We start from the raw sequence: 14,702 nt of genomic DNA, 5'->3' as shown, positions 1-14,702 counted from the left end.
AAGGAGAAAAGGTTGTTCATTATCAGAAGAACTGGTATGGCTTTAGACTATTCTTTGAAAAAAAAACAGATGCTAAATCCAAGGTTACTAGGAAGAAACTTACAAATTTTTCATCACTCTGTTATCATTTCTATTTTCCACCTTCCCATCTACCTGCTAGTTCTTTTCTTTCCTATTTATTGCATAGAAAACAATGCACTGTATTAGTTAAAGCAAGAGTTTTTTAGCACTGGGATTTGATGCTTGGCCTTGCCATTGAATAGTATGATCTCTGTTAAACCACTAACCTTCTAGAGGGACAGTTTCATAATTTCTAGAACAGAAAATAACATCACCTATATCAAAAAACATTTTGTTTAGGAAGGAACACAGGGCTAGGGAGTGAACACCTTTGGAATTGTTGGCCCAGTATTCTTTCTCCCCCAGCCAATCTTTTCTCAATGTTTCCTTTAGAGTCCACTGTCCAAAGGGCAGAGGAGGCTCAAGCCGGGTCAATCAGAGTTTTCCTGTGATATTTACAGACCTAGATTGGGAAAGAGGGTTCATCTATCTGATAGTAGAAGAGGGTTCACCTATCTGAGTTAGAGAGCAATGAGGTTCCCCAGGAAAAGGAGGAAGCTGGTCTCCAGCTTATGCAGCCCATAAAGAGATACAGACTTAGCTGATATGAAGTAGTGGTTCATTCCTGGGCTGCAGCTGCATAACAAGTTCAGTTGAGACACTCCTCTTCTCACAGCTAGATTGTTCAACTTCCTTCAAATCAAGACACAATAGTATCTTTCCAAATAATCCCTTTTTGCTTAGGATATTTATTTATTTATTTACAGTATAAAATCTGGAGATTTAACCCACTGAGCCAAATCCCCAGCCCTTTTTTGTTTTTTATTTATTTGGAGACAGGGTCCCACTAAGTTGCTTAGGGCCTCACTGAATTGCTAAGGCTGTCCTTGAACTTGTGATCCTCCTATCTCAGCCTCCCATGCTGCTAGGATTATAGGCATGTGCCACTGCACCCAACTGCTTAAGACATCTAAATTGCGATTTTGCCCTTGCAACCAAGAGAATCTTGACTAAATAAAGCACAATCAATGCTCACAGGAGGGACTGATAAATGGCAATGATTAATATCATTACCAGATCTCTCACGCAGAATGTAATATTTCACATTAGACCATAGCTCTAAAATTCAGAGGTTGTTGACTCAACTTTTTATAAATGAGCTTCATAAATAAGCTGGTAAAGTTCATTATCTGCAGGCATGTTTGGAAGAATGGCATCCTCAAACCATACTGAAAATCAAAGATGCTCCAGAAAAAGTTTAAATCTTTTGCTCATTCCCACAATAGAAAGTGAATGCCTACTAAATGTACTTGTGTTAGATACTGAAGAAAAAGATTGCTACATAGGGGAACTGTCTTTAAAGAACTTATAAGAAAACGTGTAAGAAATAAAAGTAAGATGAAAATGATACAAAGAGGTATGAATTAAGAATCATTCAGTATCCTTTGGTAAACCCAGAAAATCGTCAAGAGAGCAGAAACACTGATGAGGGCTACTACATCTGGTGAGCCCTAATCGGAGGCCCTGATGGTATCTACTAACGGTAGACACCTAGGGCTAAGTAGCCTATCTTTATGAAAAGTCCCTTCTGATGCTGCTGGCCACCCTGGCACCACTGTGAGCTGCTGCTATGGAAACAGGGCACCTGTTGCTGGAGCAGCAACAGTATCAATGCAGCCCGTTCCCACAATGATGCCAAACAGTAGTAGAGGTTACAGGAGTCTCACTGCCGTGGATGGCACCACATGTATAACACCATGCTTCCCTGCATCCAAGAACACACCAAGCACCTTCTGGGTCTGGCAGCCTTGGTCAGATGCCAAATAGGTGCCTATCAGAGGAGAATCACTGGTGTTAACACTAACTCTTCTATAGCCCATTCAGAAAATCTTGGGTATAAAGGTGCTTTACTTAAAGCACAGATTTCTTTCCAAGTTTGTGAACCAAAAGAATGTAAGGAGCAAAGGGAGTAATTCTCACCGTATTTGTTAAAATGCTCTGTTCCACATAAGTTACTTTTATTTATGATTTCTGTAAACCACATCCACTGAAAATGTGAATCAAAAAGCTCATTTTTTATTGTTTGTAGGAGACAAGCCAGAAGTTAAAATCACAAGATGAGGCAGAGACACACATTCAGCCTTGCCCAAACAAGACTAAACATTTACATTTTAAAGTTCTGCTTATATCTGTTATCACCCATAGCTAAAACATGCTCACCCTGAAATAGTGGGAGTGGTGGAGGCATCCTGCAAAGCTCCCTTAATGAAATGTAACCCTGGAGGAGGACTGCGTTTAAAGCAGCAGTTCCACATGGCAAAAGAGGAGGAAATATTTAAGCAAAGGCTCAGCTGCTTTTGCTGAATAAAAGGCACAGAAATCCAATACGGGGAAGTGGGGCACATTTAAAGGAACAACTTGTCCAAGTTTAACAAAGGACTACTTCCCACAAATAGCTAAGCCTCCCAACTGCCAAGTTTGAGGTTACTTACTTCATACTAATTCCCCATATCTTACTATTACTTCTAATTTTAGTCACTTACTCTAATCTATATTACGGGTCTTCATTCAGGAGAAGACACTCTTTTGTGGTGATATCTAAATGTTCCTCAGTTAACTTTTAGAGATACCTTCTGTACCAATGTTCTGTTGGCCATGGGATCCCCTTGGAGCTTTCTCTGAAGGATCTGATCTTTTCCTATTTCACTCATTCTCTTCAGGATCTCAATCATTCCTGGATTTGCAGCACCACAAGTATGCAGTGGACACAGCTCTCTTTTCACCCCTGGCTGCTTCTCTCAGTCTGGTTTCTTCATCATGCTGAGAGAGAACAGCTAGTGAGCAAGGCCAGGGTCACTGCCATTGTTTGGATTCCCCTGTGAACCAGTTAATTTTTCAGGCTCTGCAGTGAGGAAAAGTGGCTCTCAAACCTATTTATAAACATTTGTCACTGTCTGAAAAGAGATTTTGGTGTAGACAAGTTTATGGCATGCTGGGAGAATCAGAAAACCTGTGAATTGTGATTGATTCACTAAGTGTGACCTTGGGCAAGTCACAGAACATATTATCCGAGCTTATTCCTTCATCTACAACACAGGTAGAACGCCGTCTACATGGCCTGATTCATGTCTCCACAGGATCAAGTCATGATATATGTAACAATATTAGGGAGAATGCAAGGTAAACATTTATACATTAATATAAATGTAGTAAAATAAAATATTAGTATTTTAGTCTGGACAAATAACTCAAAATGTATGTTCTGCAAAAACAACTCAGAATGTATCTTTGCTTAGAGTGAATCAATCACAAAAAAAAAAACATATTAGCCTTAGCTATGTGCAGTGGCACATGCCTGTAACCCCAGAGACTTTGGAAGCTGAAGCAGGAGGATCACAACTTTGAGGAACAGCCTCAGCAACTTAATGAGACATTGTCTCAAAATTTAAAAGGCTAGGGGTGTGGGGCTGGGATTGTGGCTCAGCGGTAGAGCGCTCGCCTAGCACAGGCAAGACCCGGGTTCGATCCTCAGCACCACATAAAAATAAAGGCATTGTGTTATATCCATCTACACCTAAAAAAATAAATATTAAAAAAAAAAAAAAAGGCTAGGGGTGTAGCTCAGTGGCAGAACATCCCTGGATTCAATTCTCAGTGTGGCAAGATGACTACTACAACAAGAGACATGTTAACCTTACAACAATACATTCTTAGTACTAAAGATCTGGGAAACTCCAAGGCTAACAAGTGGTACTGGAACCTGTGCACAAGATACTGATTTAATTACCAGAATCTCCTAATCTCTATGATGTTATAACCGGAATAATTGTAAACTATCCTTTCATGTGACTGGGAACAAAGTTCAAGTTTAATAAGGAGACAAGGGTGAGTAATTAGGTCTGATTTGGATTAAACACTACTCAATTCACCTCTTCTTCCACTTTATAAAAGACAATACTGGGTCATCAAATTTGTCAGTAGAAACATCTGCAGAAGAAATGTCTCCCTTCTAATCGTGAGCTATTATGAAAGTGACTCTAATATATTTTGCCTAATATCCATGTTCTAGATATTATGATATCTAGTGATGAACTCAGCATCTTTTCACAGTCAGCAATACAATAGGGAAATATAAATTAGAATCTTGGCCTGTTATCCAATACTTTATGGAAGATGATAAGTTTCTTGTGCACTTTAAAGCTTTAATCTAGATGACTACAAAACACCAAACCAAAACAGACTAAAAAAGCATTATCCCTGGTTTTGCAAAATTAATCTCCTTCCAGAGGAGACCTGGGAGTCCAATTAGAGCAAAGGAAATTTTATAGCTTTATTACAGACTTCTGAAAATAGGGAGTTATTAATGGAAATGCTGACAGAACAACCAGAGTACTGAATTCATGCTGTTTAAAATACTATATTTCCATGGATTTAAAAGAGGGAAGAGAAAAAGGGAGGCCAACCTCTTACATGAAGACAGAGTTTCAAATTCCCATCCACTGTTCTCACATATCTGAATGACTTCTTGTGTCAAGGACTTGAAATCCAGGAAAGCTTTGCCCTGTCAGCAGAAATACTGCAATTTTTCTAATGCACAACCTCCAACTGAGGATGGAATTTTCCTTACAAAAATCTCTAACTACCAGCAATCAAAAGCAAGAGTGACCTGGGTAATAGCCAGAGCAGTTACAGTAGTGATGAATGGCATTTTCCTCTTCAGATGCTGAGACTCCAGTTAAAACTTGTGACTGCCATTAACATGGAAACAAGGAGATGGCAAAAATTATGCTTGACCTTCCTTTCCTGGCTCCTAACAAGTGCCAATTTATAAGGAGATGGCTCAGAAGAATAATAAACTTCAGTGTTCCTTCTTGGCACACTGTTTTCCTAAAGCTATTTTCAATAATCCTGTTACAGACAATTGGGACTTACGTTTCTAAGGACAGGAAGGAAATAGTCTAACTGTTGGAATTGTCAACTAAATAAAAGAAAAATTCAAAGTAGCTTTATTTGGTGTGGGGAGAGTATTTCTGTTAATAGGCATGGAACAGTTAAAGATTCTCTAGCTTATCTGAAACACATAGTCTGCACAGATTAAACGAATCTGAAACACACAGTCTACACAGATTAAATGAAGATAAAATAAGAAGCAGGCTTATGTTAAGGTATTCTATGTTTACTGAAAAAGATAAACTTATTAAAGTTTAAAACAATATGGAAACAATATTTCCAAAGAGAATAATTTTTTTAAAGAGAGAGAGAGGTAGAGAGAGAGAGAGAGAGAATTTTAATATTTATTTTTTAGTTATCGGCGGACACATCTTTGTTTTGTATGTGGTGCTGAGGATCGAACCAGGCGGCACGCATTCCAGGCGACCCTGCTACCGCTTGAGCCACATCCCCAGCCCCGAGAATAAATTTTTTTAAAAAATTTGCTTCTTTCATTTTTCTTTTCTTGTTGTTGTTGTTGTTGTTTGGTACCAGGGATTGAACCCAGGGGCACTTTACCAATGAGCCACAACCCCAGACCCTTTTTTGAAATATTTTATTTTGGGCTGGGGTTGTGGCTCAGCAGTACAGCGCTCACCTAGCATGTGTGAGGCCCTGGGTTCGATCCTCAGCACCACATAAAAATAAATAAATAATATAAAGATATTGTATCCAACTACAACTAAAAAATAAATACTAAAAAAATCTAACATTAAAAGAATTGATTTTTTTTTAATTTTATTTTAGGGACAGGGTCTTGTTAAGTTGCTTAGGGCCTTGATAAATTGCTGAGGCTGGCTTTGAACTCCCAATCCTTCTGCAGGGATTACAGGCCTGAGCCACAGGAGATTAAACATTAAAATGACTAAAAATTATCACATTGTAACCAATGTTTTTCACAATAGCGAAAAGGTATATTAAGGCTCACAACAATTACATGTCTAAGCATTCAGTGAAAAGAACTAAAAGCAGGGACTCAAATACATTTGTAACCAATGTTGTTCACAATAGCCAAAAGGTGCAAACAACCCACAAGTCCTAGATGGATGGAAAAATGAAATGCAGTAAACCCAAACAACGTAATATTCTGTAGTCATAAAAAGGAACAATGTTCTAAAACATGCTACAACATGGATGGACCTTGAGGACATAACAAGGGAAGGATGCTAGAAACAAGAGGTCAAATACTGTTGGACACCATTTATACAAAATATCTAGAAAAACAGGCCAAGTCATAGGGATAAAAGGTAAATTAGAGGTTACAGGAAGCTGGGAGAGCTGTTGCTTAATGGTTACAGAGTTTCTGTCTGGAATGATAAAAATTTCAGAAACAGAAGCAGTGACAATTGTCCAATACTGTGAATGTAATTAATGCCACTGTATATAAAGATGGTTGAAATGGTAAATTTTATGCTACTATATTTTATGCAATTTTTAAAAATTTAATAATGTATAACAAGACATTGAACAGTATACTTAGATTCAGATTAAGCTGTGAGTTACATCTCAATAAAGCAACTAAAAATGTGTTACCAATTTTGTGCATAAAGGCAAAAAATGCCATACTTAGTAAACAAATAAGCAAAAAAAAAATACCATATTTAGTAAACAAAATTGGGTAAAAAGTTCTTAGGTGAAATAAAAACTATATAGCCAGAGTCTTCAGAGATAATCATATCTTATGTTATTTGAAAATAGAAACACAAAAGGTACGCTTAAGTATTAAAAGAAACTCAAAGAACACAGGGAAGAAAGAAGTATTAAGGATAAAAGTATAAAATAATGAACAGGAAGAGGAAAAGAGTAGAGTTGATAAATAAATAAATCTAGGTACAAGTCACTTGAAAAGGCCTAAAGAAATTCTGGCTAGTTTAATCTAAGGAGTGAGGAAGAAATACATTATGGATGCAAAGAAAATAAAAGCAGACATTTAGAAAGGATGACTAAACTTAAACATCTGAGTGAAATTATTTTCAAGAATCTACACTTACTAAAATTGATTCAGAAAATGGGAGATGTAACTATAATCACAGAACAAGTTTTCATTCTCAGAGGACAGCATACTGAGGCAATAAAGAGGCTCAAATTAGTGGGAGCAAGCAAACCTGGAGGTGCTTGAAAGCTGGGCAGTCAGGATGCAAAGGAGAGGAACTGGTGGAAAAGTCACAGGGACCTGACAAATGCCTGGATGCACAGAATTGGCTTATATCATAACCAGCAGCAGCAGCAGCAGCAACAATATTACTACTATTTACTAAGTGTGAGTGAGCCTGTCATTGTTCCTGATGTCTAAAGTATAATAATTCTAATTCGCACCATCCTGGAGTAGGTATTATTACTTCCATGGCATAGGTGAAGAATCTGAGGCTCAGAGAAGTTAAGTCACTTGTCCAAGGTAAACAGAAAACAGCAGAGCCAAGAATTCAAAGCACAAGTTTTTCCATTTGACCAGGCTGCCATATGATATTACATTAGTAACACTGTTCAATCACCTCAATTAATTGAGAATTAAAAAAATGTTCAGTCTCCTTCATTGTGTATAGAGGAGAGAGAAGATAAGTTGATTCTTTTTTTTTTTTTTTAAGAAAGAGTGAGAGAAAGAGGGAGAGAGAGAATTTTTTTTTTTTAATATTTATTTTTCAGTATTTGGCAGACACAACATCTTTGTCTGTATGTGGTGCTGAGGACCGAACCCGGGCCGCATGCATGCCAGGCGAGCGCGCCACCGCTTGAGCCACATCCCCAGCCCCAGTTGATTCTTTATAGGTCGTCTAAAAATGAGGAATTTTAGAAGAAAAGTAGTAAAGAGTTTCAAACAAACAGCAGATGTGTGTCTGCCAAAAAAACGCTATCAAGGCTCACATGCAATAGCAGGATGAAGCATGGTGGTCAGATGAACCCGGTCACATGGCAGTGCTAAACAGTGAGTATACATGTTACCAGTTGTTGCCTCAACTACAGTTAGTGGCACTCTAGAAGTGGGCAAAACAGATCATTCACTTGAATTCAACATGTCAAATAAAGACCTCTACACCCAAAATCCTGGCTAGGGAATGGTGGTAGGGCCCCATCAAAACCAGGGGCACTGTTCCTGCAGAAGGCTGAGCCCTAGTCTGACTCCAGGGCTGCTCCACCTACCCCAGTGCTCTCTGCACTCCCGGGTTACGCCCAGAATGAAGCAATTTCTGAGTTTCTGAAGTTTACTATTGTTTGAAGGTAAGAGGAATAATAAGAGGAGTGGGAGGAGGGAAAAAGGAGAAAAAGACAAAAGAAAAGAAAAAAGAAAGAAACAAGCTGGGTGTGGTAACACACACCTATAGTTCCAGCTACTCTGGAGGCTAAGGCAAGAGGATCACTTGAAACCAGGGAGTTCAAGGCCAGCCTGGGCAACTCAAGGAGACCCGGTTCCCTATCCCATCGCACCCCAAAAAAAGAAAAAAAGAAACAACCAACCAAAAAAACTTCTGATTATTTTCAACCACTAATGGGAAAATGTGAACTTATGCTTTAAAAACTCAATCATTTTCAAGATAGTATGTGTTAGGAGTAAAAAGTAAGTGGCAATCTTTTTTTCCCCAAACTACGGTGCTTTCAAGACTAATGCCTCTGTTTTCTTTATTTTCATCAGTCAGTGGGCTTCACTTTCTTCCCAAGAGAGAATGAGAAAAAGGATACATTTAAAATGATGAAGGGCAAGAATACAAACCTTCCTGCAACTCAGCTGATAACAATGAATTCCTAATCCCACGTGGTAAAGATGACGCTTATGCTGTCAAGTACCATCACCCACCTAGTTGAGAGTTTGGAGAATGCTATTTTCATTATAATGCTTGAATTAGATGATGTGCTAATTTTTATGATGAAAATCAAAGAATATTTTCTCCTTGAAAGGCAACATGCTTTGCTGATTTAGTTAATAAATCTTTATGATATCTCCATGAAGAATGAAGCAGGCAAATATTAACAGCTGCTTTTTCTAGAGAAAAGTAAGACAAAAAGATGAAAAAAAATTATTCTGGATAATAACTGGGGACAGGTGGACATCCTGTGTTTTCGGGGCCTGGCACTTTGTATTAAAGTGAGAATGAGGGGAAGAGAACAAGAAGTCCCTAATGGCATGCCACATGGCTCTGAACCCATCCATTTCACCTTTTTATCTAGAAGTCAAATCAAGACATTGAAGAGCATGTCTGGAAAATCTGCTAAAATGGGGAGGTCATCACAGATTCAAAAGGTTTCAACAGGTTGGAGCAATCAAGCAAAATTAGCAAGGTAAAACCAAGGGTGAGACACATAAAGTCTGGCACTTAATTAAAAAAAAAAAAAAATCTCTTGCACAAATAGGAGAAAGTTTAAATGAAGTTCATATGAAAAAAACTTGGGGCACTATTGCAAACCATTGGCTCACAGATGTGTTTTGTTTGGCTTTTGCAGTGTTTGTGAAAAACATGAAGCCAACATTTAAAAATTGGGAGAGGCACATAAAAATCCAGATTTCTGGCTTCTCTAGAAAAACTGATAGAATTGGTAACTCCAGGTCTGCATTCAGACATGACAAGGAATGGTTAGAATTTACGTATGGCTGTCCCCTTCAGACAGAGAATTCACACCATGGATGAAGGCATAAGGATTGTATGGCAGCCTGCTTAAGCCATTTAAGTTTTCTTTTTTCCTCTGAGGGCATCCATTTGCAACTCTTTACCTGGGGGGCTTAAGGGGACTGCCAACTCTTCAGAAGCCCATGGTGTGATACAGCTGCCAAAAGCTTCACCAAATTCAAGATAATGGAAGAATATATTAGTGGCTCTGAACTTTTGAACAGTTATAGACTTAGAGAATCTTAAAAAAAATAAATAAATCAATGAGTCTTCTCTCCAGAAATATGGCTATCCATACAAATATTTACAATTAATTTCAGGAAACTGACAGGCCCATGAATGATTCCAGTCTAGAACAAGGAGGCAAACTGTCCCTCTGTATGTTCCCATGGTATGTCTACTCCTGGGAACCACATTTTAAGAGGCAAGCGGACAAATTTCTAACCAAAGCAAAGCTATCAGGATGATAAAGGAGCTGGAAATTACATCATAAAGTTCAGGAAACTTTGAATGGCTGGGCTAGAAAAGAAACAGTAAGAAAGGAACATAATAACCATTTTAAATTTCAGAAGCTGTAATAAGGAAAAGGGATTAGGCTTACACTGGTCCAGCTGGCAAAATTAAATCAATGAGGAGCTACAATGAAGTCTGTTTTACTATTTCAGTTCAGTCTAAGAAAGTTTCTTATATTTAAATCTGTACAAAACTGGAAAAGTTTGTCCTATTCAGTGTGGGTCAATGAAGTCAGGAGCTTCCCATCACTGTAAGGATGCAATGTCATAGATGTTATATAAAGAATTCCCAAACTGGGTGGCATCTGGCACTACAATTATCTGAAGCTTCTTCCAAATCAAAATTTTAGTGATCAGAGCTGGAGAGGGCAATAATAATTCTCTTCCCCTCCCACACCTTACTCTGACCAAAGAAACAGCCCCATTGCATCCAAGCTCCATTCAAGATACAGAAACCCAGTGGCTGATCTGTCTTGGTGATTCTCACTGGGAACTGGTCAAGGTTTGGCTACTCTTGCAATTTCACATGCCAGCTTTTTCCTTCTCTAACCTGCTCTTCTATTCACCTCCCTTTCCACCTACATTCAAGCTGTCCATTTTAATTACTGGGAAGCTGCATAAATTTCATAGCATATCAAATCATGTACTTGCTGAATTGACTCATTTTATCCACCAACTTTCAAACATGTGGGTATTTAATTAAAGCTTTGGATCGATGATTTCAACAGATAAAAATGGGGAGGACTCCATGCCATATTAACTTTGTAAAAGCATCACCGTCTGGTTAAAAGAGGTCACAGACAAGACTAGTTCAAATTGGCCCACATAGGAGGTGGTCAACAAGCAAAGAATTCTCCAAAATGCTTAGCACAGTGCTAACCACGCAAGTTGGGGTTCCAGAAAATTGTTCGGAAGTAGAGAAATGGCCTCACTGTGTCTTCAATTTCTAGAACATCCCTTGCTCCCAAGGAATTTTTACAAAGAACTCTTTTAAAACTCTTCTGTTAAAAATGTATTTTAAGACACCACAAACGTGAAGTAAACACTTTCCCCTTATTTGCACAGATTGAGACAGCACATCTATTCAACTTGAACGTGATCGAGATGAAATTTATGAAAGGAAAACTCGTTATTGTCCATACTGCTGCTCTCCTCCTGAGTGTTCCTCAGAAGCATAGAAAACGAGTTCTGAAAGTGAACTTTCCCTGTGTTCCAGGGAAGAGGGGAATGTGGGGCCTCTTGACCTATAAAACTCAATATTTTGGAACATCCATAATTCTCTCAAGCCTGTGCCAGTCAAGTAGAGACTCCCTTCGGCAAAACAACTGCCAGCCAAAGTTGGAGAGTAAAGCTTTCATGCTTAGGAGTTGACAAGGACAGGACTTAAAAGCTCCCTGGAAAAAAAAGTCTCAACTTCAGCTTGCATTACAAACTGTTGGAAAAGACAGATGGAGGGGATGACAGGAAAAGCAATTATTTCTTCTGGGCTTCCTCTCTGTCTGGATTCTAAGGAGACGAATACAAAATTCCATCACAGATTGAAATGCTATCTAAACATTCTCGAAAATGTGCTCTTGCTCTCTGAAATATGACCTGCTCTGCTGTAGTAACTTGTAACCCATTACCATATGAAGGTGGGGAGTACCGACATTCCTGTAGCCCACCCACTTCTGGGTCTGACTCCCCAAATTGGTGAGTTGGTGACCCCCAGCTTAAAATGTAAATAACTAAAAGATGTATATTCACATACCATGACCCACCAAAAGTCATGATGAATCATCTGCTTTATTTTCACATTCCTGGAGTTTTAAATACCTGTGACTCTCTTGAGTATTTAAAAGTTTCTAGTGAGCTATTCCAAGTGAAGGTTGAATCACACTAAACAGTAGTGCTATTCCAAATAGTAGTATACTGGGACTATTCATACATGAATCTGGGCAGGGGTATAGCTCAGCAGTAGAACATAAGGCCTTGGGTTCAAACCCCAACACGGCAAAGAAATAAAAATATCATGCAAGAACCAAGCTTTCAACCACTATAAAGGAATACTCAATAGGGCTGGGGATGTGGCTCAAGCGGTAGCGCGATTGCCTGGCATGTGCACGGCGCTGGGTTCAATCCTCAGCACCACATACAAATAAAAATGTTGTGTCCACCGAAAACTAAAAATAAATATTAAAAATTCTCTCTCTCCCTCTTCTCTCTCTTTCTCTCTATCTCTCTGTCTTTAAAAAAAATAAAGGAATACTCAAAAACTGATTAAAATGATGTTTTTATGGTCAAGAACTTTTATTTATTTGTAATCAACAATCATACACACACCAAATATTCATTACAGCTGAATAAAATGTTGCACATGGACTATGGGGACTGAAATATGAAGATGAGAAAGATGTAGTTCTTACCTTCATGAAGCTTAAAAACTAATCAAGGGGACAAAATGTATTTACCAGTAAGTCAAGGGAGACACACAACCCAAGACAAAGCATAAGCAGAAGACTGGGAATTCTGGGACAGACAGAATACACACCTGAATGAGAAATACTGGGATCAATCTTCTCCTCTGTAGAATGAGAGGAGTAAGCCAGATGAATTCAGAGTCCCTTTGAGCTCTAAAATTCTGATTGCTTTGATGTTACTCAGATGAGGTAAACATATCATAAAGGAAAGATTATTTAAGCCAGCCCTTAGATGGGTAAGATTTTGAAATATAACTATTGGAAGAAAGAAAGAGAAGAAAAGACATTTCAGGCCCAAAGAAATACGTAAACATAGACCCAGAAAGCGCAGAGCATGCTTGCAGGGCACCAAGTCTTCAGTATGTATGGAATATAAGGACAGACAAAATCAGAAATGGAGACTGAAGCCTTGAATACAAAGCACAGAAACTTGGATTTACTTCATTTAGTAAGCTAGATGCACTGAGGTTTCTGAAGAGGCAAATGACATGATTAGACACGTTAGAAAAGTTAATCAGTGTAGAGTGTTTGTAGGTTACCCTGTTCCTCTTCATTATCTCTAAGGGCCCAGTTTGCATGGGCCTATTCTGCCATAGAAGCAGTACTTCTTACCTCAGTAAGCAGAAGCAAAGCAATAAGGGCTAAGACCATACAAAAGTCCAGGAAGCCTGGCACAGTGGTGCATACCTGTAATCCCAGCAGCTTGGGAGGCTGAGGCAGGAGGATCGCAAGTTCAAAGCCAGCCTCAGCAAAAAACAAGGCACTAAGCAACTCAGTGGGACCCTGTCTCTAAATAAAATACAAAAAAGAGCTGGGGATGTGGCTCAGTAATCTAGTGCCCCTGAGTTCAATCCCTGATACCCCTCTGCCAAAAAAAAAAAAAAGTCCAGGAAATTGGATTGGTTTTAAGAACTAGCATGTCTTCAAGCAAATACTGATTATGATAACAGGAAGACAGATGACTTACAAATAGGCCAACAGAAGAAGATTGTTAAGAGGGGGGGAGAAGCCATAAAGTGTGGGAAAACAGAAAGATGAATACAACTAAAAATGGAGAAGAAAGGACTCATAACACCTGTGGAGCCAGTAGCAGAGGAAACAGAAATATCAAAGATCAGGAAATTTCTAAGTAAGATTACACCCTCCCCTCACCCACACTAAATCTGGGCAAGCATAACTAACATTTTCAGAAATTAATTGGACTAAAAAATGTCTAATAGAAGAGATAAAAGGACCAAGGCTATGCATAATAGCAGCTCTCCTGACTGAACTAAACAAGCACTGAAGAGGCAGGACCAGGCGCTGTGGAGAGGAAGGCTAGAAAGGCATGCTCAGCATTTCTGTTATGACAGTAATTTCTGAAATATGATACCTATACAGAAGAACAGAATCCAAATAAAAAGGAACATGGCTAATAGATAACATCTGGCCTCTCAATCACTGAAGAATACCTCCCCTACACCCTTCTTTTCCCTTTCTCCCCTCTCAATACCTCTCTTTATTAAGTTCCCAAAAGAACTGTAAAACTCTGAAATGAATCCATAGTTATCTGCTTCTGACAAAACTAGGCATGAGGAACTGTAGCTGTGTCAGGTTACCATCTTTTGAAGCAACAAACCCCCAACAACTTACCTGATAGACAAAAGCAATCATCTTATTTAGCCATAGTACACAACATAAAAGAGACATCTGGTACTAGGTCAAAGACAAGAAAACCAATTTGCTCATTAAGCCTGCATGTCCCTGGCCTTGAATGAGCTATGCTATTACACACGATCCTGATCCAAGGGACACTGAGTGACAGCTCAAAGCTGATCTGGGCATCCTACCCCTGCTATGCGGCAGGGAACAGGCATATAAGTCACGCACATTTCCTGATGTATATGGAACAGAACAATAAAAAAGTGCTCTGCAAATAGATCAACATCTTGTTCACTTGATTGTTGGGTCTTATAGAAATTAAGGGAGTATAACTTTTTTTCTTTTTTTTCTTTATGGATGAAGTTGAACATCTTTTTTAATTTGTTTATCAGCTACTTGTGATTTTTCTGTGACTTTGCTGTATATATTTTTTGTCCTTTTTC

At 38.7% G+C, this 14,702-nt stretch overlaps 1 protein-coding gene across 1 annotated transcript in view; it reads right to left on the bottom strand.

Annotated features, from left to right (window-relative positions):
* Vps53 (VPS53 subunit of GARP complex) overlaps window positions 1-14,702 on the bottom strand; it is a 151,799-nt gene that overhangs the window by 121,873 nt on the left and 15,224 nt on the right. The window lies entirely within an intron of this gene.

Source organism: Callospermophilus lateralis, chromosome 11 (assembly GCF_048772815.1).
Source record: "Callospermophilus lateralis isolate mCalLat2 chromosome 11, mCalLat2.hap1, whole genome shotgun sequence".
Taxonomy (NCBI): domain Eukaryota; kingdom Metazoa; phylum Chordata; class Mammalia; order Rodentia; family Sciuridae; genus Callospermophilus; species Callospermophilus lateralis.
This window is presented reverse-complemented; position numbering and strand designations above follow the sequence as displayed.